The 23,914-nt window shown below is 42.2% G+C and overlaps 1 protein-coding gene across 5 annotated transcripts in view; it reads left to right on the top strand.

Annotated features, from left to right (window-relative positions):
* The first annotated feature begins 873 nt into the window (after nucleotides 1-873).
* Nucleotides 874-23,914, top strand: part of SEMA6A (semaphorin 6A) — a 115,374-nt gene continuing 92,333 nt past the window's right edge. For 2 of the 5 annotated variants that reach the window (XM_054053862.1, XM_009562917.2), the window contains exon 1: nucleotides 875-1,479. The gene's annotated coding sequence lies outside the window, so the exon portion shown is untranslated. Of the gene's footprint in view, nucleotides 1,480-2,784; nucleotides 2,887-2,957; nucleotides 3,208-23,914 lie in introns of those variants that run through there. The other 3 variants (XM_054053854.1, XM_054053855.1, XM_054053861.1) reach the window with 3 other exon arrangements.

Below are 23,914 nucleotides of genomic sequence, written 5' to 3'. Positions count from 1 at the left end.
GCGGCCGGCGAGAGGGGTATTAATGTATTAACGCCGCTTGCTCCTGGCTGGATCGGCTCCGAGACAGGGATTAGCGCAGACAGCGACCACCGAGGCGGGATTTGGGCGAAGGGGAGGGGGAAAAAGGAAGACCAGCGGACGGCTGAGCCCTGCGCCAGCTGCAACCCCATCCCGAGGGGGATGCGCACGGGGGATGCAGCCCAGCCCGGCTCCGCGCAGTCTGCCGGGGGTCCCCGGCTCCGCACCCCGCGGAGGAGCCGCAGATCCCCTCCGAGAGCTGCGAACCCGCCCCTTGCGCGGGTCCCCGGCTTTGCGCCCGCCCGCCGCCTCTCCGGAGCGACAAGGGACAAGAGAGGGTCCCCTCTGTTTCCACTTGCATAAGGCCGGGAACGCTCAGCACCGGCGTGGAGCGCCCGCCAGCAGCGGGGAACGAAAGCCGGCACTACAGCCCCCGCGGCTCCGCGAGGCCACACCGCCTTGGAGGCCACGCCTCTTCGAACCACGCCCACCAGCCGACCGGCCCTCAATAGATAAGACCACGCCCCTCACTTGCAAGCATTGCACACGCCACGACACGCCCCTTAAGTCACGCTCCCTCACTTAGGCCACGCCCTTTCGCTTAAGCCATGCGTTCATATAGCATTGCCGAGGCCACGTCCCTCCTAGATACATGCTATAACCTAGGCCACGCCCCTCACTTAGGCCACGCCCTCTCACTTAGGTCACGCCCCATTAGACACACCCTGCTTAGCGTAGATGAAGCCATGTCCCGCCCCGCCCACTGCCCGGTCCCCGCCCGGCGCGGGAGGCGGAGCGCCGGTGGGGGCGCGCCCGTCCAGTCCCGGCTTTGTCTCCGCCTCCGCCGGCGGAGCCGCGTCCCCAGGGCAGGGAGGCGGGCGGCGAGGGCAGGCAGGGCAGCGGCTCAGCCTCGGCTCAGCAGTGGCTCAGCAGCCCTCGCCGCGCACAGTCCAATGCCCGGCAGCCCGGGGCGAGGAGCGACTGCGCTTTCCCGCGGTGGCACGGAGAGCGCCTGCAGCCTTAGGAGTTTTCCCGAAGCAGCCGTCACACCGGGAGCACTTTTGGTAGAGAGGGAGCAGGAGGAGACCCCGAAATGACTTTCTTCCCGAGGCGCCAGTGAAGGGGACTTACTGGAGTGGAACCGTAGTGGAATTTGGGTCTGGAGAGGAGTTGCTAACGCCTTTTTTTTTTTTTTTTTTTTTTTTTTGTTTTTCCTCCTTCTTCCCGTTTCCTCCCCTCTTTTCGCCCATCACTGGAAATGAACAAATTGCATTCGCAATTCAGAAAGTAGAAATATTAAATACTCCGTCCCCCGGGAAGCACACATGTAGTAATGACAAAGGATTGCCAAGGAGAGAGTGGCTCCAGTTTCCCAGAGAGATCCCCTTAAATGGATTACTAAATGGGACACTACATCAGCTAGTTCTGTCCTCTAGCTGCCTAGATACATGCACCGAAAAGGTACAGTACTCCCCTTGTCCGTGTCCCTACCTGATGTTTCGGGGTTGCTCGGAAAGAAGAGGCTCCCGGGGCGCCCCGGCAGGGTCGGGAGGAGCGAGGATGGTTTGCGGTTTAAGGTTGGGCTGCTGCTTTCCGTCTCGACAGCGCTTGCAGCGCCGAGGGAGGAAGGGGAGAGCCTCCTGCAAGTGCACACGCTGCGCTTGCTGGTCCTACTTTCCAGGCATCTTCGTGCCTTTGCTTTTCCTCTTTCTTTTTTTTCCTCTTTTTCCCTACCCGCAACTGTGTTTCTGTCTCTTTGTTACAGGGACAATGTGAGCTCTCCGTGCAAAGGCGTAACCCCGCGGTCTCCGCTTTTTCACGCGGGTTTTTTTGGGGGTTGAGATCGATTTAGTCATTTTTATGTGTGTGTTTTTTGTTTTTTTTATTTTGATGATTATTTCAAAGCTGCCGATTTTTCGGTTTGTTTTTTTTTTTTTTTTTCTGGGGAACCGAGAAAACTTCTTCCGAGGCGCAGCCCCCGGCGCTGCCAAGGGCTTTGTTCGCTGATCGTGGGCTGGGGATGCGGGTTCCCGTCCCCGCCCGCTTCCCCGCAGCCTCTCGGAGCCGTTGGCTCTCGGGCGGGGCTGCTTTCACACCTCCATCCTCGCCCCCTTTCTGCTGCCTCCTCCAGCTGCTTCCCTCCGGCTTGGAGGATCGGTGATCCCGGAGCTCTCGGGGCAGCCCGGAGGGTGGGGATCGTGGGGGGAGGCAGCGCAGCTCCTCGCCCTCCACCTTGCCGCTCCTTCAGCCGCTTTTCTACCCTTCGCCAGGCTAAACGGAGGAAAAGAGAAAGTTTTCCCAAGCAGGAATAGAAGGGACGGCTGGCACAAAGGAGTTTGTGTTCGGCCAAACCACCCGGTGGGGCGCGGGGAGGCTGGTCGGGAGCAGGGTGCCTTCGTGCCGCCTGTGCTGGAGTGGGAAGGGATGCTGAGCACGGGGAAGGGATGCTGAGCGGGGAGGAAGGATGCTGAGCGGGGAGGAAGGATGCTGAGCGGGGGGGAAGGATGCTGAGCTGGGGCAAGGATGCTGAGCGGGGGGGAAGGATGCTGAGGAGGACAGGGATTCCCCCCTACACACATACATCTCCCCATCCCTGTGTATGCACGGGCTGGGAAGGTTCCAAGGTGAGGGTGAGGTGCTTCAGGAGCCGCGTCTGCGGGACCGAGGTGCGGGGCGCGGCTCCGAAAGTTTGGGTCTCATTGCTCACGCGTGGAGAAAGTACCTGGCTTCTTGCGAGGTCTCGGCCGTCCCACCACGCTTTGCTTCGTTCTTTCCTGGCCGAGGGAGGCGTTTCCCGGGGGTGACAGGGGGAGAGGGCTGAGGTTGCAGCCTGGTCAGCCGCTGCTGTCCCGCCTGGCTCTTCCCGGGGTGAGTCTTGAGGCGGTAACTGCTGGGCTTTTCCCTTAGCCAGATGCCCGTCTTTTCCTAACCTTGACCGCTTGTTCCAAGGGAAATCGGTTCTGTTCCTCTCCCCGAGCTAATTGATGTTTTTGGAAGTTTGTAAACATGCGCGCTTGTGCCGGCGCCTGTGCAGCGCGCATTTCCAGCTGCCGTGGACACAATATTGTTTCCAAACGGCTAAAAAAAATGAAAGACTTTAAGTCAGCTTTGTGATAAGTTGCAAAAGACTAATTCCAGACTCTTCGAGGTGAATGCTTGGTCTTCCGAAGGAGCACACGCGGCATGCAGGTGTTGTAAATAGCGAAGAGCTTACAGTGGCTTACTGTTTGACATAGATGCTGCTAACTTCTTTCTTTCACCAACGATGCTAATTGTTAAGCTAACCTCAGAGATGGGAGCTAGAGGGGCGATTTTCCCACTGTCTTTGCAAAAATCAGTGCAGTGAGTGCTTTTGGTTTGCATTCATTTGTTCTGAGTGTCATCCAGTGAGCCATTCTCATGCAAGTAGTCTTTACTTGGCGGGTAAATCCTTCGGCATCAACGTGAGAAAGTCCAGCAGAGCCAGCCTCTGTAATCACAGAACTTAGGGAGATTTCAAGGAGCCTGTGGCATTTCTCTCAGAGTAAGATTTACTCAGCTGTTATCATGTTCAGGGCTTCCTTTGCCGTTTGTTTTCAGACCAGAAAGGCAAAATGACCCTGCTCTGGTTAACTTATGATTGTTGGGTTTCTTTTTAATGGAACTAATCTAGTGCATTGTGAGGAAATTTGGGTCTGCTCCAGCAAACCGCTTTCTTCATGGAATTGCCTCATAGGTTGTTGAAAGCAAATACTAGCTTCAGTAAGATTGGGACGGTTTGTCACTCTTAAAGTCCGCTTGCTAAAAGGCTTCACGGTCTAAAGTATTAATTTCGTCTAAAAGGAACCCATTTTTAATATGGTAGCTTTTCATAAGGTATAAGACAAAGAGAATATATACCGTCTCTCTTTAAAGCCAAACAATTTCCTATGCATAAAAATGCTGATCTCCATTCTCCACCACTCTTCTCTGGAGAAAATCTCTGGCTTTCATGGAAGTTTAGTTAAGGAGCAGAACGCCCAGATAAGGTTTCTGTTTGTATGCTAGATGAATTTTAAAATAGGAAGTAATACCGTGAAGTGTATTTGCAACATTTGCTTTTCATATAGCAGCAATCAAATGTTTGAAGCATGGTGAATACTTTCAGGGAAGATGAATCATATGGTCACAGATGTTCTATGTATCTCAGTCTACATTAAAACTGTATATTCATACTTAATGGCAAACCTGACCTTATCAGTTGAACTCGTACTACTTGAACAAAAATCTAATTTGACAACTAATATCTATGAGAAATGCTCACATCTCTAACTACTTGAAGATGAAAGCATTAGCAGTAGTCCCCTTAACATTTGTAAATAGAGAATTCCAGTTATTGCAGTTTAAGACTGATGAAGGAGGCAGGTTGGGCTAAGGATGAGGAGTTGCCTTCATTGAATATTTGAAAGGGGAAAAAAAAAAGAGAGATCAAATTAATGACCTGTGATAAATCCAGACTAGAACTGTTTGCATTAAAAAGGAAGTTGGTGATTGTGAACTTGCTTGTGCATGTTTTGTGAAGGGAAAGGGAAATTTGTCATGTTGTTTTGAAGAGCCATACATAAATACACATGAAAGGAGTTTGCATGGTTTACAGCAGGGGAGACATAAAATGTTTTAGGATTAAATTGACCTGAGCTAATACATGCCTCGCATTCAACTTGTTTGCAAGAACGCATTGTTATACTACCCAAACAAATGTTTTGTGTATCGTACCTGATTCCCATATATTATACCAGAATGCTGAAAGGGAACAACTGTGTAAATTCTGGAAAATAACATTCAGCTCTGTTAGACACAGCATATGCTAGAGAAAAGTTGAACTGTACTAAACCAGAACTTTTTACTTTCCTAATTTGATACAGATGCTGCAGTATTTTACCTCCTACCACCTCATTTATTGAGGAGACATATCTTTAGCCTTTATCCTTCCACGTCTCATTTAACCAAGTAAGCTTTGCTTGCCCAGTGAAGCCTTGCTTGCCTGAGTAATTTCCTGAGAGTGAAGGCAGTGGCTGAAATATTACTCACATAAAGACTTTTTTGTGTTTGTGCCTCAATCTGAAAATACTGTTCTCTGTTGGGAATTGATGCTTGGTGAGGACCTGAAGCTGTAGTGTGAGTGCATTAACTCTGAATCAACCTTCAGTGTTAAGTCAGACCTAGGTTTGCATGTTACGGAGAAAGTCACATCTGACAAATTGTGACAAGCTTTCTGTTGATCAGGCAGTGGAAACAGGAATAAGCAGTGCTTTTTACTGGTGACCATTTGAGCATTTTATACTCGTTAGTTCTGTGAATCAGGATTACTTTGAGGTGGGTGGGGTAGCACATGGAGATCGTTTTGGCGGTTAGATACAGTCAGTAGTAGCATGGAGTCTGGCTGTTGATCAACAGCATACAGCAAACATGAGCAGTGTTCAAAGGAATAAACGAGCAGTAAGGGAAAAGGCTGGGCCTGAGCCTGACACCCCTCCATAGGGATATTTTTATTCTTAGTCTACCGCACCAGTCTGTTGAGTGAGGAACCGCTTAGATGCGTGTAAGGTCAGTGAAGGCAGAAATGGACTTCTCCAGGGACTTCTCCGGTTTGAAGTGCAAACCTGGCAGGTCGGAGTTTGCATGTCTTTATAGTTTCATTATGTGCTGTCTTGTAAGACAACTAAACCATTACTTATGTCCATGGAAATAAGAGAATGTTCATGTTTATATAGCATTAAGGGATCTTTGATTGTCTACAGTGAACGATGCTTTAGTTTTAGGTCTTGATTGCAACACAAGTATGGCAGCACAACTCCAAGGCACTGCTTTAGGATTTAAAGGGAAGAGTGCCACCTACTGTGTTGTAATTACACATATTGCATGTCCTGCCTGTCTCCTGGAGTCCCAAGCTGCTCGTTTGCCTATCCTGTTTTAGTAGCTGGAAGATGTGAGAGGATTTAAAATTAAATGTGGTATGGGAACTGAGGGAGGGGAAAAAAAATAGAAGAGAGGCATGCAGCTAAACATCAGGATATTTTGGAAGTCTTAGGGAAGGTTCATCAAAAGACATCATAGATGCATTTGCAGGTTTTGTCACTTCAGACTTCTAAAGGCTGCCGACAGTTAATAGTGGGGCCACTGGAAATGGGATGAGAGATCTGTGCCTTCTGCCTTAAAATAGTGATATTCTCATCTTTTATGCACCAGATGAACATAAATGAGGCTGCTAGACTTACGCCCTCTGAAGTCTAAAGTTTAGCTTCAGCTATAGTGTAACAAAAAAAGGAAGTAGCTTTGATTTAAAAAAAAAAAAACAAAACCTTCAAAAAAGGAGTAATAAAACGAGAAATACCCAACATGAATTATCACATAATTGACTCCAAAACCTCTTGAAGTATTTCCAAGTATAGAACTGTAGTTATTTATCAGCCAAAAGGAGGGCGGTGCTATACTCTATGCGAATAGAGAGTCATTTCTGTATGAAAGGAATTTTTCCCCAAGCCCCAAAGTGTTTCTTTAGTGGCTGAAATAGAGATGTAAAATTAAGTAGATAAACCAGCTATTAACAGAACTGCCAGTTGCTGTATCTCTAGAGTGAAGACATATGGTAATTCACTACATTCAGTGATGACCTTTCCTTTAAAAGTATTGTTAATAATAGGCATTTCTATATAGAGTATTTATACTAGATACTTGAAATTCATGTGTCATGGACTACTCCAAGCCATTTTTTGGGTGGATTTTTTTAGTAACCGACAAAACTGCTACCAAGGAACTTTCTGCTGTTTTACAACATTCATGCAATACTGAAGTTAGAGTTTCTGAGGGCAGAGCACAGCATCGCAGCACATTGTGTAACGTGACAGCATGTGTGCTGTCTTCACTATGGGAAACCTTTGGCTCTGTCTCCCTCACCCTCCTCAGGTAAAGCAGTGCCTTGAGTGCAGGGTTATACCCTTTGTGTGATATGGGGAAAAAAATAAGCTTTCCCATGCTTTCATGATCCTTGTAGCCAATTGCCGTTAGTGAAAAACCTAGTGTTTACGAAAGTGGAAGGAAATAAAGAATATTTTATTATGCCCTTTGACTTTAGTCTGAGACCATCTAGCGGATGAGGACTATACTACTAGTATTTTTACTGGAGGTAATTCCAGAAGTTTGATTATGTGCTTAAAAAAAAGATATTCCTAAGCCTCACCAATTTCGCAATGACCCTGACAGACTCACAAGGGCCTTCTAGTAATGGAAATGTGTGGAGTATATGATAGATTGGGTCGGATGTCCCAGTCCAGTGGATGGAAAAATTACTTTCTCATATGAATTCCCAACACAATAGGAAAAACTGTGTCCATATATATTCCTGACTACAGCAACACTTATTTCTGCTTTCCTATCTCCGTCTGCTCAGCCTCACTCAGATGTTCTATTTATTGAGTATTCCTACGTATGGCTTTGATAGTCAGATGGAAAATTTGCTGTGTTGGTTCCTTCACCATTGTTCATGAACATTTATCCATTACTTGCACTCGAGGCAGCCTTTCATTGAAATGTTAATGAGAATTTGAACAGTTTATAGTTCTATAACATATTTTTTTCTTTAGCAGAAAAAAAAAAGCTGTTTCATTGATGGCTTTCGAAATCTACTTTTTATTGGTAGATTGAGATGGATTCTATGCTAATTCCTCTCGCATTCCTGAATTATGGCCTAGCTAGGCACTGTCGCTGGGATCTTCATCTATTAATCATGGAAGCTGCTTTCTTATTCGGTTGCCATAGTTTCAGTGCCTCAGATAGTGTTGGGGTGCCTTGGGAAAGGCTTGAGATATACTTGGACTTGCAAGCCTTGCAGTTATTTTGGCAGTAGTAGAGCTCTGAAGGAACACAGAGCAGCATCCAACATTATTCAGAGTTGGATTAAAAGAGGAAACTTCTGGATACGTCTCTCTGGACCTTGTTATGTGAACGTCCAGCTGATATTTACTCCCAAGATTTGCTTTTTGTTTTGTCTTGCTCATAAAAATGTATACTTCAGAGACTAATGGTTACCTTTATCCATTGCAAGAGCAAAAAAGCTTTTCATTAGTTCCGCTGATAAATGGTTGGGTAAATTAGGGCATTTAGGGTTTCCTAAGCAATCCAGGTAATTTGTTTTACATTCTCTTTTAGCCTAGCTACATACAGCATGACATCATGTTTGAGACTGGGTTAATGTTTATTGTTACCTTAAATTTAATAAAATAACAAGAAGTACCCTTTTGTTAGCTGCAGAGCAGCTCGAATTACAAAGTAGAAAAACGGAAATGAACCCTTTTTCAGACAGAACCAGTGCTCTTTCAGCACAGTGTTGAAACTGGCAGTATTTTTTTTAATAATGTTTCAATATCTGCTCACAAATTCGCCATTAAAACATGCGTGCTTTCAGAAATGCAGAGCTGTGAATAATCAAATAGCTTTTTTGACAAATAAGAGAAGTCCTAAAGTAGTAAATAGGTCTAACAGGAAAGTAGCTGGAAGACTGACTTGTCAATGTAGTGCTGAATGTTAATTGTTTTGTCAGTTATGCACAATATAAAACAATGCACAAGCATCTTCCACTAAGCAAATCATGGTCTCCTTTTACTTTTCCCATTGAGAAAAAAAATTCATCACCTCTGTGTGAGCAGGAGTAAGCCTCATTTTTAGCAGATATTTAAATGCCATTTCGTTTGCACTTTCCATTAGTGTCTCCAGAATTAAGTGATTTCCCTCCAGTTCTAATAAAGCAATTTGTGCTTGCACAGATAAGCTTGATACGTATCTACTGTTCACAAAAAAAGCCTTGAATATTCACATCAAGGAAAGAATCATGTTAAAAGCTGCGCAGTTCAGATTAAAGAATTCAGTATAAGTGGAACTAATCTGGAAAATTAGCCACTTTCTAACTTTCAGATGGGTAGCTTGCAGTTCAAAGATTAGTTTTAAAGCTTCCTCTTGCTACTTTACTACCCAATCTTGTCAATTTTTCAAGTAAGATCAACAAACAGATTGAGAACATGCGCCTGTTATTTGTAATCCACCTTCAGGAGTCCTACCAGCTGAACAAATTTAAGTCCAGTATTTTCACATTAATTTTAAAGATGACAAAGTTTTCTTTTCTGGTAGCTGCATAGAAAATATGTGTTTGTAATTTTGTACTCTCACATAGTATAGAAGTTTCTGTTCTATAGTCTGGCTTTTGTGTGCTCTGTTGTATACACGTATTTTATATTAAATTAATTCCAGCATTTTTACTGTTAAGCTCACAATGTGCACGTATCTAGCAGATTGACAATCTGGTAGCACAAAATAATATGCCCTGGTCATTTTGTAATTCCCTTTAGAAGGGAACTGGTGATTGCATTAGAAATTGTTACAGTGGAAAACATCTTAGGTTGAAAGCTGTAGGGGTACAAATTCAGTTGTTTCTCTTGTAAGAATTTATTGTACTCCATTTAGTTCCAAGTTAGGTATAGAATTGCTCTGTATACAAATTAATGTAAGCAGTTCTGTAAGATACATCTGTACTTTCTTTAATATTAACTATTTTTTTGCTTATTGTTTATTTTTCTCCTCCAAGAAACAGGGGAGTGAGCAGTAAGTGATTGTATAGTCAGTGTAGAAGCCAAGTCTTGTTTCTGAAGGAGGTTAAAGAACAGTTTCTACTGAAGACCTCAGCAATTACCCTTTACTCCATTTGTGGTTCAATGTAGTTCTTTAGGTTTTTCTCTAGTTGGCCATACCAGTTCTGCATCCTAGTTGACTTTTAGCATCAAATGTACTGATCTCATCAGGAAGAGAAAATAATACTTTCTGGTAAAGTAATTGTTATATTTATGTCTTCTTGGCTGTGTTATGGAGTTCACTTTGTGATCACAAATGTTAAATAGCATCTTTACTGTCTGGATGTTCCTGGGAGGCTAAAACTTATCTTGGGCTGCGTGCTGACAGAGGGACCTGAGCGAAAGTTGGGCAGAGTACACACCTGCCTGCTGGATTCTTTAGGGTGGATGGATGGGAAGGAGTGATGGGATGTCAGCTGGAGCCCTGGCCGGTGTGCCTGGGTTTGTGTGGGAAATGCTGTGATTGCAATCAGCACAGGACAGAAGGATGGAAGAGATGGGATTGGGATGCCTTTTTGTTTTCTGGAGCTGCTTTTCCGGGGCTTGCTTAACACATAGGGTACAGCCCAGTGTCTGTCACCTGACAGCAAAGTAGAGGTTGAATCTCATGGGACTGTCTTTCTTGAGAAATACCTCACGCCATGAGCATGGCTAAAGGCAGCCTGCATTTTACACAGAATATTTGTATTATCCAGAGGGGATCACTGGCTGTTAAACTGCAGTCTTGAACCTTGGGTCGTAGTCTTTATAGTACTGGCTTTTCATCATAGCTTTCTAATGAAAGAAGGTCATCATGCATTAAAATCAACTTTTGAATTTCATTTTCTGTATCAGAATTTGGTACTATGTGTAAAAACTTGTAATAGTGTTCAGCACATTACACTTCCGAATAACTTGTACTTATTAATCATGAATGCACAGCTTTTGCAATTACAACTTACTGATCCTAACCATATTAATCAAAAATTACGACTGTTAAATTGATTTTTTAAATTTGCTGTAGTCTGTTATAGGGAGATGATTATATAACACACTTTTTAAGGGCTGTGTCCATGCAGTGAGATTTTCTTTTACAGAAATGCGTTGTGTGGAAATTTTTTGGTTTTGGAAAGGAAGCAATGAGATGAGTCTTTTCAGGTTTTGTGAAAAAGCAAGAAGACAAACTTTTTTCTCACCTGGTGGAATTATTCTTGAATTTGAGTAGGAATTCATTGGTCTTTGAAAAGAAATTAAGTACTGAACGCTTTTAGAACTGTGGTGAGAAAAAGGAAAGATTTTTGCACGAGCTTCTACATTTTTTCATTATTATCTGCAAGGTGTTTCCTTTTAATTCTGTTGTAGGGAAGTTCATCATGTCCAGATACACTGATTAATTCCGTCATGAGACGTGTATATTCTAGGGCGGTGTTGTCTTTTTTTGCTTTATCCTGTTGTAAGCATAAGACCTAGAGATACTGCCAGAACACTTCCTTTCCCAAGATTAAAAAAAAAAGAAAAAGGCAATTTAGTCAACCTGGAGCTAATAGCCTGAAGGTGTGAGATGAAGGCTGGTGACTGACTGGCTGACTGTGAAAATAATGTAGTTTTGATTTGTCAAAACATTTTTCTTAGAGTGCTACGTGCATGTGTTTAAGTATCTATCGAAGAAAATCTTTGAAAATAAAAGGCGAAGTGCAGAACTGAGTACGTTCTCTGACACAAATTTTAATTCATTTTCCATGCACCCTTTACATTTTTGACCAGTTGTTTTTGTTTGTGTTCATCTGTGTTTGTCATAAGTTCTCTCGTGTAGCTGAAATCCTGCAGGAGACATATTTTTGCAAAAAAAAAAAACCAACAACCCAAACAGCACCCAGCTCAAGTGTTGTTTATGTGAGAAAGGCAATTCATCCAGGCCTTTTCTGGTAATGTGTTGATGCAACTGAAAGCTGGTGATGTGCTGCAGAAGGGTGGAAAATGTAGACTATATAATGACTGCAAATGTTGGGAGAAGGGGCCTCTAAGAATGCTTGCATTGATTTACCTTGAATAGCAAATCAGTTCTTTAGACTTTAAGGATTTTCTGGGTTTGGTTTTTTTTTTTTCTTTTTTGTAAATGGTCAGTAATCTGTTTTCCTTTGAAACAGATGAAAGAATTCATTGTTGTCACAGTCAAAGAACTTGAAGAACTTTTCAAAACCTGGAGCACCTTTGTGTGAGGCTCCCAAAATCCAAATATCTGGATTCCCAGCTGTAAATCTCTATTCAAACAAGCCTTAGTTTGCGTGAATATGTCATCAAAACCAATGACGTTGCTCATGTAGATAAGTGCAGAGGAGCTGATCTGAGGCACAAAAATATGGGTTAGCAGGATCTAACGTTTGAGCTGTTAACATCAAACAGAAAAATGAGGGCACAGTTTTGCTTCAGACTGCATGTCCGTATTTATTTCACCGGGCATGGCATTTACCTAGGAAAGCTAACCTCTGACTCGTTCATATCAGCAACATAAACCTTGCTGACTTTAGTAAGAATTGTTAATTACTGAAATTTGAAAATTTTGCAGTAAATTGACTCATGAGCAAATGAATATCATGAACATCAAAAAGACATTGTGCTATAATGGTCTCTGTACATTGAAACTGGCATTTTAGCTGCGAAGAGTCTAGTACTGGAAATTTTTCAGCAGAAAACCATCGGAGAAAGTAGGGGGGCTGTGGTGCTACTTCGCAGCTGTGCTGCCTACTTCTAGGCAACCATCCTATGACAGCCTGCTCTAACAACTACCCGCATTTAAAAAAAAACAGGGTTGTGTAAGAACAAACACAACACATCTACTGAAATACATTTATGGGGTGTGTGTGAGGGGGAGCCTTAAAGATTTCAGTGGGTGGAAAGAGGGCTTTAAGGTCCCTTCCAACCCAAACTTTTCTATGATTCTGTGATTCAAGTGACTTTTCTTACCGTTGCATAGCCGCACTAGGCATTGCTACAGATTTCAAAAGAAAAAAGACCTTTCACCTTTTGACACAGTTGCTAAATGCAGAGATATAGTTAAAACTATTAATGTGCTGCCTAGAGAAACAGAATAGCTTGGTCTCATTTTTATGCTGAAAGTGAGGAATGCACCTCTTCTAAAGTTTTCCAGCAGGCTGGTTCAGCTGGGCTATTTACATCGTGAAACCTGGAAGGAAAACGCAGTGTTGTTTTTCCTTTGCATGTAGCCTGCCCTCTTGTGTTTCAGAGTCTCAGTGCAGACGCTTCAGGCGTCCAGATGATAACTACGGTAGTAAAAAACATGGAACAAAAACAGGAAATGATGGACACAAGCCATGCTCTTCAAAGGCACTGGTTTTGTGCCTGCATGTGTTGCCTTACTGTTTGCAGTATAAGAAGCAATATAGTTTTCAGCTTGCTTATGCAGAGACAGAGACGTTAGAAAGTGGGTTAGCCAAACTGATGTGCAGAAAAGCTCGAGAAGTGAATTCGCAGCGATGGGTAAAGGCCGTAATGCATATTATTGAAGTGAGACATGCTGCCTACACAAGGAATTGCTAACAAGATTCTTTCACAGCTTTCATGTCTCAGCCCTGCTTTTACAGAAAATAAATTCATGTTTAGTTTCAGTGGTTGCACCATTTTGCTCAGCCTTACAGGACAGATAAGACAATCAAACTATACAAGTGCAACCAGTTGAACATAAAACAATACCATTTGCTCTGAGGAGAAACAGTGGCTGTGCATATTAGCAAAATGATGTCCCAGGTTAACATTCACTTGTTCTATCTTGAGCTCCCGTTCTCTGACTGCTTAGTTCTTTAGTAACCGCAGGGAAGGGAGGCTAAAAGCTCAGATTAAGTTAAGGCAAATTAGTTGGATTTTTGAGAGGGAAGGGGAGATAGAAAGAGATTCTATATACTTTAAACAATATTTCATTTTCCTCCTGTTCAAACAAGAGCATAGAAATTGCTTCAAGCTATTAAATAGTTTCTGGCAGTAGTTCTAGCACTTCCCCTTGCTCATAAGAAGTATATTTCCTGTAGCTCAAAAGAATATTTAAATACTCTCTTATGTTTAAAGAGCTTCCAGAATTTAGAAATGTATAAAGTTTTTGCAAGATGTAGAAAAATAGACTACAGCAGCTGTATGTTGTCCCAGGGCTAAGAAGAATAAATAAATAGTAATTCAAGTAATTCATTATTTTAGAAGTGAGTTAGACATCAGCTCAAAATGAGTTTGACCCACAAATAAAACCATTTTAATTTTCAATTTTCCAATCAATTTTTTTAGCTTCTTTGGAAATCATGTGCATTTTGAGTTGGATTTTACCTCAGGTCAGTCCCATGTGAACTCAGTGCTTGTTTTAAACCATTTAATTTCTATTTTGCTTGAGACAAAGCATCTTTCAGCCTTCTTTTGCTGAACAATAGTCATATGAATCTGGAAAGGTTAAATGCAGGTTCTTGTAGCCATCCAAGAGTCACTTCTGCATGAAGGAGTCAAGCCCAGGTTTTTTCTGCTTCAAAGCAAGATGCCCATGAAGACAGTTTTACATGTTTTGGAGTAATTCCGCTTCCACCTCTGCTGATCTTTTGAGATCAACACAGGCTGAGAAATCAGCAGAAGAGCACAGCCAGCTGATGAAGATGCCTGTGCTGCCATGCTGATTTTGGGCTTCTTGACTTCCCTCATGGTTTTAAATTTGTGCCTCCCCTGAATCCATTCTGCCAGGGTACATTGGACTCCCATCTGGGGAGGATGTTTCTGAAAAGGTGATGTGTTTGTATTTGCATCCTGCGATTGCTTTATAGACAGGTGCTTGCTTCTGACTCGTTCACACATTTGCCCTCCACTCAGTCCATACCTCTGTCCTACCATCTGCAAGCCTGCAGGTGGTCTTGGGTAGAAAGCCGCTGTTAAGCAGCTGGCATCAAGGAAGAAGAAAGTTATGCACAAAGAAAAGACTTAGTTTTTCAGTCTCATCTGATAAGGTCTCACATTAAAAAAAAAAAAGTGAGTTGTATGTGTTTGAAATGTGTCATGACTAAAATATCTAGAGATTTAGAACAGACACAACTCAAATGCATGCATAAATAAATCAGACGTGCCAAAAGAATTACGAAAGACTCCATTCCTGGGTACATTCTGAAGGTGATGTATTGACAATGCATCAGTGATGCTTGGAAATTCATCATCAAATAAAGATATTGCCTGATTGCTTCACTCACACCTGTTTTAAATACTCAGACTTTTCAGACCAGGCATTTGTTTATTGAGACTTCTAAATTGTTTGGTTTAGATTTCTACTTTTCAAGCTAGTAACTTCAGGTTTGGAGAAGTTAAAACTGGAAGCCCTCAGTTCTACTCGGTACAAACCACAGACTCCGTAGGCATCTGTCCCAAACCCATCTCAATGCTCACAGAGTAGCCTGGAAAACAGTAAGATTGTATATTGGAGAGATCGTCGGATTTTTCAGTGTGTACAACACAAGGTGGAAGAGATGGAGACAGTGTTGTGGCACCAAGTCACCTTGCTGAGAGGGTTGTCTCGGCAGCCGTATAGGCGTGCTGCGAGCTCCAGGTTGAGTCTTGCTGATTCAGAGAAGGAAAGGCAGTTTCTGCAACCTGGGTGAAACCAGTTAGGATGAAACAGAGGTGCCATTGAGTGATAAGAGAGCTCAGGCTAACTAGACAGATTATCTTTTAGGAAATAGGTGGGACACTCTCATGATGGAACCTGTGATCTCCCATGAGCATACACAGTTTTTCCCATTGACATCAACAGGTGTGAAACAAGAACATTGTCTTCAGCCTTGGCTTTGACTTAGAAAACACTAGGACATCTTTAAGTCACTGCTGTAATTCTCTGCTTTAAACTCCATCTCAACTTTATGTTCTACCATGAGATATAAAAAGATTAAACAATTTTCCAGCACCTGCAAGACTAAATGGGAAATTAAGGACAAGATGTGTCCCTAACTGCAGGAAAAATCCTCACTTTTTATCAATTTAAATGAAACCCTCTTCTTGAACTGAGTACACCATACTTAGTGCATATTTTCACCATTAACTCAGCAGGCAAAAGATGGGAAGCAGTGTTATCCTGCTGAAGGCTGCATTGGAGGAGAAAAAGTAACAGAGAATTTTTGTGCTTCAATATTTGTGATGTCTTTGAAATGTTGGCAATATTTGGAAAAGTTTGTATGTCAGGTTAATGCCTGTTCTGTGAGCTTGTGGGAGAGATTGCAAGAAAGTGAGGAATACTTTGCAGATTTCTCCCCCCAGCCTGCTAGGAAAACCACTAAGATCATCCAGGTTGAGGTATCACTTTATCTCGACCACATTTTTTTGATTGAAGCTTCACTCAAAATAATTTATTGAAGAGAAAGATGTTTTTGATAGGTGCTCCCCAGTTAATTATGTTGAAGTTACATTTATCGAGGTCAGTCAGTGCTTTTGGTATGTGTAATCTCTCAAAAATATTATCTTTGAAAAGGTAACATCATGACTGAGTAAGACAACAAGAAGCCCATAAACCTTGTAATTATGAGCATATACAGCTGTGGTACCATACTGCTCTTGCTGGATCCCAGCTACCCCCTACAAGTGGTGAGACAAAAAGAGATAAGTAGAGCAACTTTTAAAGAATAAACTGTTATAGGAAGCAAGGAAAATATAAGATCAAGGCTGGTGAGTGGAAGTTTTCTAGAAACAGAGGGATTAAGGTATTAGCTGGAGGTATATATCCATACTAGTAAAGAGGGGTAGCCGAAGTGCTGAGGTGTGAGAGGAGAGGGGAGGATGAAAATGCTGTATTTCATTGCTCTCTGTGCCTTACAAGCTAGCAGTATGCTGTGGGACGATTCCTTTCTGATGAGCTGTCACCATCTAAAGTATATAGGAAGCCTGGAGTGGAAAAAACAGATGGTACACAGGAGATGCAAGTGACATCGTTTGTCTCTCTGCCTGATTTCTTTACCCTTCGTACAGACTTTGGTAGGTGGGGGAGGAAGAAAGCCCAGATGGGACTCTCCTCCATCTCCACACCCTCCTCCTTTGCCTGGGAAATCTCACGAGACTCCTTTGACTTCTCTCACAAGCTGGTAGAGAAAAGCAGGTTTCATCATTGCCGAGCATCTTGAGTGACTGGCTTGGAAAGGCATTTTTGCTGTCAGGAAAAGATTGACCTGTAGCTGTGCAGAGAGAAGAGGCCTTGAGAAGTACAGTAAGCGATTTTGTTGTAATGAATCTTGGACAAAGAAGTGGAAGGAGGCTTCACAGTATTTGCATTTTGAGGGAAGCTGCTAATTGGTGGTATGATCCTCTAGCTGCCAGGCCAATGGTAAGCTGACATGTTTGCAGCCATGAGGGAAGGGCATTGGCATTATGCTTTGCAGCTGGCCAGTCAGCTGTCTGGAACAAGCTCATGGCTTTTGGCCAGTTTCCACTGAGCGAGTAAAACTTCCTTTAAAAAACCCTGCACCTGATGCTGTTTAGGAAAACTATCAGTAGCCTGAGCAGGGAAGCAAAAGCCCAGCTCGATACATAGATTAAAAACCTTAAAAATTAGATTTTTTTTATATTCTAACTATTCTAAAAAATGTCAGTCTGTATTTTCGAAGAGAGAGTTTTTCTGGATGAGGAAGGAAAGGGCAGAAGCTGGTGGCTTTGGAGGCAGGAGGCCCCCAGGTCTCTCCTGGACCCAAAACTCTTGCTGAAATGAGCAGGACTTGCCTTTGTGCAGGCAGCGAGTATAGAGTTGGTCTTTGTAGTAGGTGAAGATACTACGCAAGAAACATCATTTTAAGATATGATTGTCATACTGTGCCTGTAACTGCTGATGTGCCAGGAGGCATATGAAGTTCAAAGCCCCTATTCCAGCTCTGGATCTGGATGTCCGCAGAGGATAAACCTGCTGAGCCAACTGCTCTGGAGTGAGTCTGGAGTACAGCATGCTGGCTGGGTAGTACCAGGAGGCAGGGCAGTATGTGCGGCAGCTCTGCTTACGTTGTGAAGAACAAGAGCAATCTGGTGTTTGTCACAGGTCTTAAAACTAAAACCAAGTGTAAATAAAGAACCCTGCTGCAAGCAAGCAGGATTTTTATAGTGGTTTCCAGGAATGAAATCAAACCTAAACTGTGAGGGAAATATTCTCCTCCATATTTAAAGTTTGTGTACAGAACTTTTCAAATAAATGCTCTGTAAAAGTGATTTAATTGTGCTGTGATTATGAACTTTCACAAACATGCTGCTTCACATCGCTTTCTTAAATAAATTTGATTAGTAACAGCTGTGACTCTGCAAGTCTCTCAAATTTTATTTTCTCAATAGAAAAGAGTTTAAGAAATTCTAAAATTAGGATTTTGTTTGCATTTTAAGCTAAAATGTGCTTGACAACATCCCAGGTATAATTAGGTGGACACGCTTCTGCTTGGAGAGGCTGCAGTGAACTGCCTTTAGTTCAAACAGTCTCTCAGTTCTTGGAGGGCTTTGTGAGTATTAGTTGCTGTGTGCTGAACAACTGCTAAAATCTAAGTTGTAAGCGGTGCTGCTTATTGAGCGGCTTTGAGCCCAGAAGCAGGGTCCAGTGGATGCATTGTGAATTACCCCTGCACATCCTGTGCAGACGAGGCACAGACACTCACCTCCTCCCATGCACACATATATCATGCATGTTTTCTGGTGCTAGTTATTTCTTTACCACCTGTATCTGTGTTGGTTTGTTCACGGTGCGGTGCTCTGTGGGACAAGACAGCGTTTGGATGCTGAAGACATGGGTTATCTTTCCCTCTTGCTCCTCCCTCATGCAGAAAATATAACTGGTGAAGAGCAAGGCTGTGCTCTGCCAGTTGTGCTCTGTGCTCCTGAATTGATGGTTTGGCTTCCAACCAAAGATGCCAAATCTCAGTTTATGGCACAAGCATGATGCAGAGGTTTCACCTTAATAGAGGACAGACTTCTCTGTCCCCAGTTCTACCATATCCTGCTACTGCTGCCAGCGCTGGGCTGCTTTCTGCATATGTGACTGCAACCTACAGTCCTTGATGTGAGGAAAGGCTGCAGGCGTACTCTCCTATACATCTTTTCTGCTAATGAGCTTGTCTGCTAATTAAACAGAAAGACGAAGTTGGCAATGTCTTTGATATTTATTCTCAGTATGGCCCTTTTGACTTGTTTGGAGTTTCAGGGTGGTCTTGAGGGAAGAGGTCTGGTAAGCAATTGCTGAGTTTGTGTTATGCTTTATCAACATTGAACTAAAGTTTGTAAAATATTGTTTTGTTCCTTCTAAAGCCAGATAATTCAATATAATTTAAAAAAATAAAGCTTAATTCAGACAAAACTTATAATTTAGAAACAAAAACCCATGTGGGAAAAGCCTTTTATGAAGTTTATTAACACTTTTGTGTGTGCCACACATGCTCAGTGACAGCCATGATGAATGAGAGTCCGAGGTTAAATAGCATTTATTGCACACTTCTGACCACCTTACTTGCATTTAGCTTCCTAATTCTCCTTCAAGATTATTTTTACCATTTCAGCCTTCTTCAACAGCTTCAGACAGCTGCCATTTTCTTCAAATGAAAAAAGAAAAACAATCCAGCCTGGGTTAGGAAGGTTGCATTTTTACCCTGCAAATTTAAGCGTGTCCTATCTAGGCATACATTTACCAAGGGTAAAACACTGTTTTTGTTTTTGGTTTGGTTTTTGGTTTTTTTTTTCTGAAGTAGGAAGCAGGTTTAAAGCTGAGATCTTCTGATCTGGTAGGGTGAGAGGCAGATGGCTGGACCCCCAGGTGATTTGTATCAGCTCGCTCAGTGTTCTCTATCAAGCATCAGTGCTCTGCAGTATGCAGAGCAGGAGATTTCCATACCTCCAAGGAGAAACACGCTACTTGCCTCCTAGTTGTGTGACTTACACAGGTAGCAGAATGTAAAGCATTAATGCACCTGAAAAAAAAACTTGACTGGGTCATTTGGAGGTTTGTAAGTTTTAATTAGTTACTGTTTTTTCCTTCCCCTCTCTATCCACCTCTGCAGAGTTACTAGGTAGCTGAAGCACTAAGTCAGATATACACAAAAATATGTGAAAAATGGTGCAAAGCCATAAGGGGTTTAAATACGTGAAATGCTACAAGCATTCGGTAATGCTGCTTCTGTTCTTGGCCTTTCTCTGGAGGTTTGTTCGCAATTGTTGCTGAACATGGATACTATGGTAGGTGGATTTTGTCCACTGGAATATTCTGATGATGTGGAGAGTTTTGGACATGTGCCTTAGTCTGCTGCTTATCAAAGGAGCTACTGGTGAAGATTTGCATGCAGATTAAATGAAAAAAAAAAAAAATGTTACTACTTCAGGTGTTTGCTAGGGTCAAGTCAACAAAATAATAAAGAAAAAGTTGAAATAACTGTATGCCACCTTGGTAACACAGTGATTTTCACAGGCTTGGCATACAGCAGAATGATTTGTGACTTCCTGGAGTTACTTCATTGTGCTACTTTCAAGCCCAAGAATTAAAGGACTGCTGGTCTGCTGATATCGAGTAATACCTGAGAGAGCAGATATCTTTGTAACCTTCTTGCAGTCCCAGTTAAGTGTTCTTGAATTTGTGGTGACCATCAGGCTAGGTGCTCTGGCCAGTTGCAGGCATTAAATGAAAACAAGTGCTGCTTATGCTTGTATCTTCTGTATGAGAAAATTGCAAGTGCAGAAATTCCTGTTAGGAACAGGTTTTATTAAGAAATATTATGAAAATCTGTGGATATTAAAATCTGTTCAGGTGGAAGTTGTTGAATGGGTAGATGTATGTTATGTAGGATGATCTTTATAATTATTTCTTTGTAGTTCATTAATATTCAGTATGTATGAGAATTGGTCTAGATATTGTAAACTAAAATGGAAATACGGCTAAATAACTTTTCTTTGTGTGATTATGTGGAATAGGTTAATCATCAAAGGCCTATTTACAAGCTGTACATGGGAAAGTTGGACTGGTAGAGAAAGCACTGTATGCAGTTATTTCATACTGATTCCTTCAGTGATCATAGATAAATATATTATCTATTTTTTTCAAAGCACGAAATAATATTCTTTTCTGTACAGGGACACGAAGAGGTGTAACATTAATTGTCTGCTTTGTATTTTTAGTAGAAGTACTAAGGAGTGATCAGTTCTATTATTTTGCTTAATAATAAAGGTTAATGCTAAAGGGACTATTTTACTGGAGATGCATTTGATACTTTTCCCTTTCTTACAAATGAAGAGATTTTAATATTTTATTTTCTCCAGGGGTTTGCTCTTACCATTCACTTTGTTTGCATTCATGGAGGCTTAAGGGATATGTCATGACTTTCAGAACTGCTGAATATTCAAGACTTCTTGGTGCAGTCAGTGGCACTGGAAGGTGCAGCACGCTTTCAAAGGCCAGAACACAGATCTGTACTTTTCAGTGACAAGAATAGGCAGCACAGGACTTTCTTTTAAACAGATTCTGCACCTTCTGTTGATGCAAAATCTCCATGGACCACTGGCATCAGGCAGAATCAGCCCATCTGGTGCAGGCATCACATCCGGCTCTGCCCCTCACCTGGGTCTGCGATGCTGGGCTGAGCAATGCCTGAGGGCCAGAACAAGCTCACCTCTGTCTGCAAGAAGTGGTACTCCAAAAGCTTGGTTTTATCAATAGTGTGAATTCCTTAGCCTGGGTCTGACAAGTGGCAATAAAACACATCACTGAGTCTTTCATAACACTCCTAGAAGAGTGCTGTTTTTCTGGAAATAGAAAGAGACATGGTGTTACCAAGCTCCACTGATCAGGTCTTCAAAATGATGAAGAGGCAAGCTTGCAACAGATACCAAGGGACCAGATAGTTCTCTTGCTCCTGGAAATTCATTTAATATCGTGGTTTCAGAAGCCAGAGGATCAAAGAAAATACCCAATGTTACACAGCCTTGTGATAAAAATTGTAGGAGTTAGCAACACTGGCACACAGGGAAACTGTTCTTTAAAGGTATAAATATGCATTGCATTAGCTGGCAAGTTACCTTTGGGTGATTCTTAAGTTTCCTTCCAAAAGGGGTATGTTTTTGTCAGCTGCCACTTAACAAAAAAGATGACTTGATGAATAAAGAAATACAGAGTTTATAAACTTTGGTGTTGGTATTCAGTCATTGTCAGGTATTTGAGAATAAAGAAGGAGACATTTCCTGTCAGCAGACAAGGTATAAAACTAACGGTGTGCCTTCAGACTCCAGGCCTCTTTAGTGAGGGGTTTCTTGCAAATCGGTCATTGGATTTAAGTCATGTTTTAAACAGTTTTATTCATAGACTATGGGACTGGAAAGCAAGGTCAGTATAGAGTCCATCCTGTAGTTATTAAAGCAGATGGTTGAAAAATGCAAGCAGACATCTGCATCTGCTTTGCATATTTAAATGCAAAAATCAAAAAAAATCTCAAGTTCTGTGGGTCTTTTAGGCAGTGAGTGTTGTTTTTTTTCTGAGAGGAAACCAAGAATAACTTTAAAAATTCAGGAGTGCTAGGGCAGCACAAGAGAGAAATTGGGAAGAGCATGACTCCTGGGAAATAACTTTTCACCACTCATGAACAATATGAAGAGCAATGACATTGCAGTTTGATTATTGAGCTTCATACAAGAAATTTAGGCTGTCATCAGCAATCAGATTGCCACTGGGAAAAGGAATATCATCTGCAGTGAACTCTTTTTTTTAAAAAAAAAAAGGAACTGTTTTCAGAACTTGTATCTGATTGTCAATCCTATTGTGTTCAAAAGGGCTGACTGAGAAAAAAAATATAAAAAGTGGAGGCTGCTCTAAATAAGCAGAGGGTAGTTCTACAGTGCTGGTACATCTAGCAATGACCCTATTAAAATAAAAAAATGAAAAAATCTGCTAAAGACCTGGGAATTGGTCCAGTAAATTTGCTGCAAGTACATTCACTGTCTGGTGAATGGATTTGCAGCAGCCCTGTGCTGACACTGGCTGGGTGCACTTGTAGAGCAAGCTAGTGAGGAACAGTATTTTTAAACCCCTGTATGTAGGTACTGGAGTGTAGAAACAGGAGGAGCATCATTACGGCTCAGTGTGCAGAGGTTTACCAATTGGCATTTAGTGATTTTGTGCAGCAGCCGTATAGTTTTGTCGGCACAAGGCTCTGCCAAGGTAGATGGATAAACTCTGCTTTCCAGGGTGTTGTAGTAAACTCACTCCTTGTTTGATGTAGGCTTACTCTTGGTTGACTTTATCAATATATATGAAGCTTGCACAAAGGAACTTACCATTCCTACAAAGTAATACTTACCGTTCCTACGGAATATTCCAGGAAGTGTACATATTTACTTGAATATTTCTGTATAGAAATTGAAATGGAGTATAAGAAATGTAAACATATATCTTCTCTGGTATTGTTCACAAATGAATCAGATAGGCTTATGTTATGTCTATTAAGATTTTGCACCCACTTTCAAGAATAGGACACAGGCTCCAGGTAAAGTAGATATGTTAAATTGATTCTAAGTGGTATCTCTCTTCCTTACAGAAAGACCAAATACTCAATAATTACTTGTCAAGAAAAAAATTCTACTTCTTCAGTTCATGTAGAAACCATATTTGCAGACAATCACCATAGTGTATGAACACTTTTGAAATAAAGTCAGTCAGTGGAAATGAATTTCCTACTGGAATTCACAGTGGTTAGAAGGTATTATTCATCCCAGTCTCACGTAGCTAATTTGCAGCTCTTTGAAATTCCTTGCTTTAGAGAAGTAACAATACTGTAATTTTCAGGGTTTGAAAGGAGACGGGGAAGCTATAAACCCTGACTTTATAGAATAAAGTTCCTGTTGCTTCTAATTGCTTGTAAGATCTCAGAGAGTGGCAGAAACCTACGGGAATCCTGCACGTGGCATAATGAGCCTTTAGAGCAGCCCTCGGTTCTGAAAGCCTGGCTTGAGTATGTGCTGGGGAGAGGTGTTCGAAATCCATGTCACAGCCAGGGGCCGTCCGTACTATTCCTGGAAATCAGGAGACGCAAAGACGCATTGTTCACGGCATCTTTCCCTTCTTTATTTTCCATACAATGGTCTTTTGGGAAGCAGTAGTTAAGGACACAACCTGGCAGGTCTGTGCCAACATCAGACAGCACCCTTTCTGGAAGAGATTTGTTATGGCTCAGCGGAAGAGGTTTGTGTCCAATTTACGCTCAGAACTGGGATGGCAGCACAGAGAGTCTGAACCGAAAAAACCTTCTCTTGTGAGCTCGCCA

This window comes from Cuculus canorus, chromosome Z (genome assembly GCF_017976375.1).
Source record: "Cuculus canorus isolate bCucCan1 chromosome Z, bCucCan1.pri, whole genome shotgun sequence".
NCBI lineage: Eukaryota > Metazoa > Chordata > Aves > Cuculiformes > Cuculidae > Cuculus > Cuculus canorus.
This window is presented reverse-complemented; position numbering and strand designations above follow the sequence as displayed.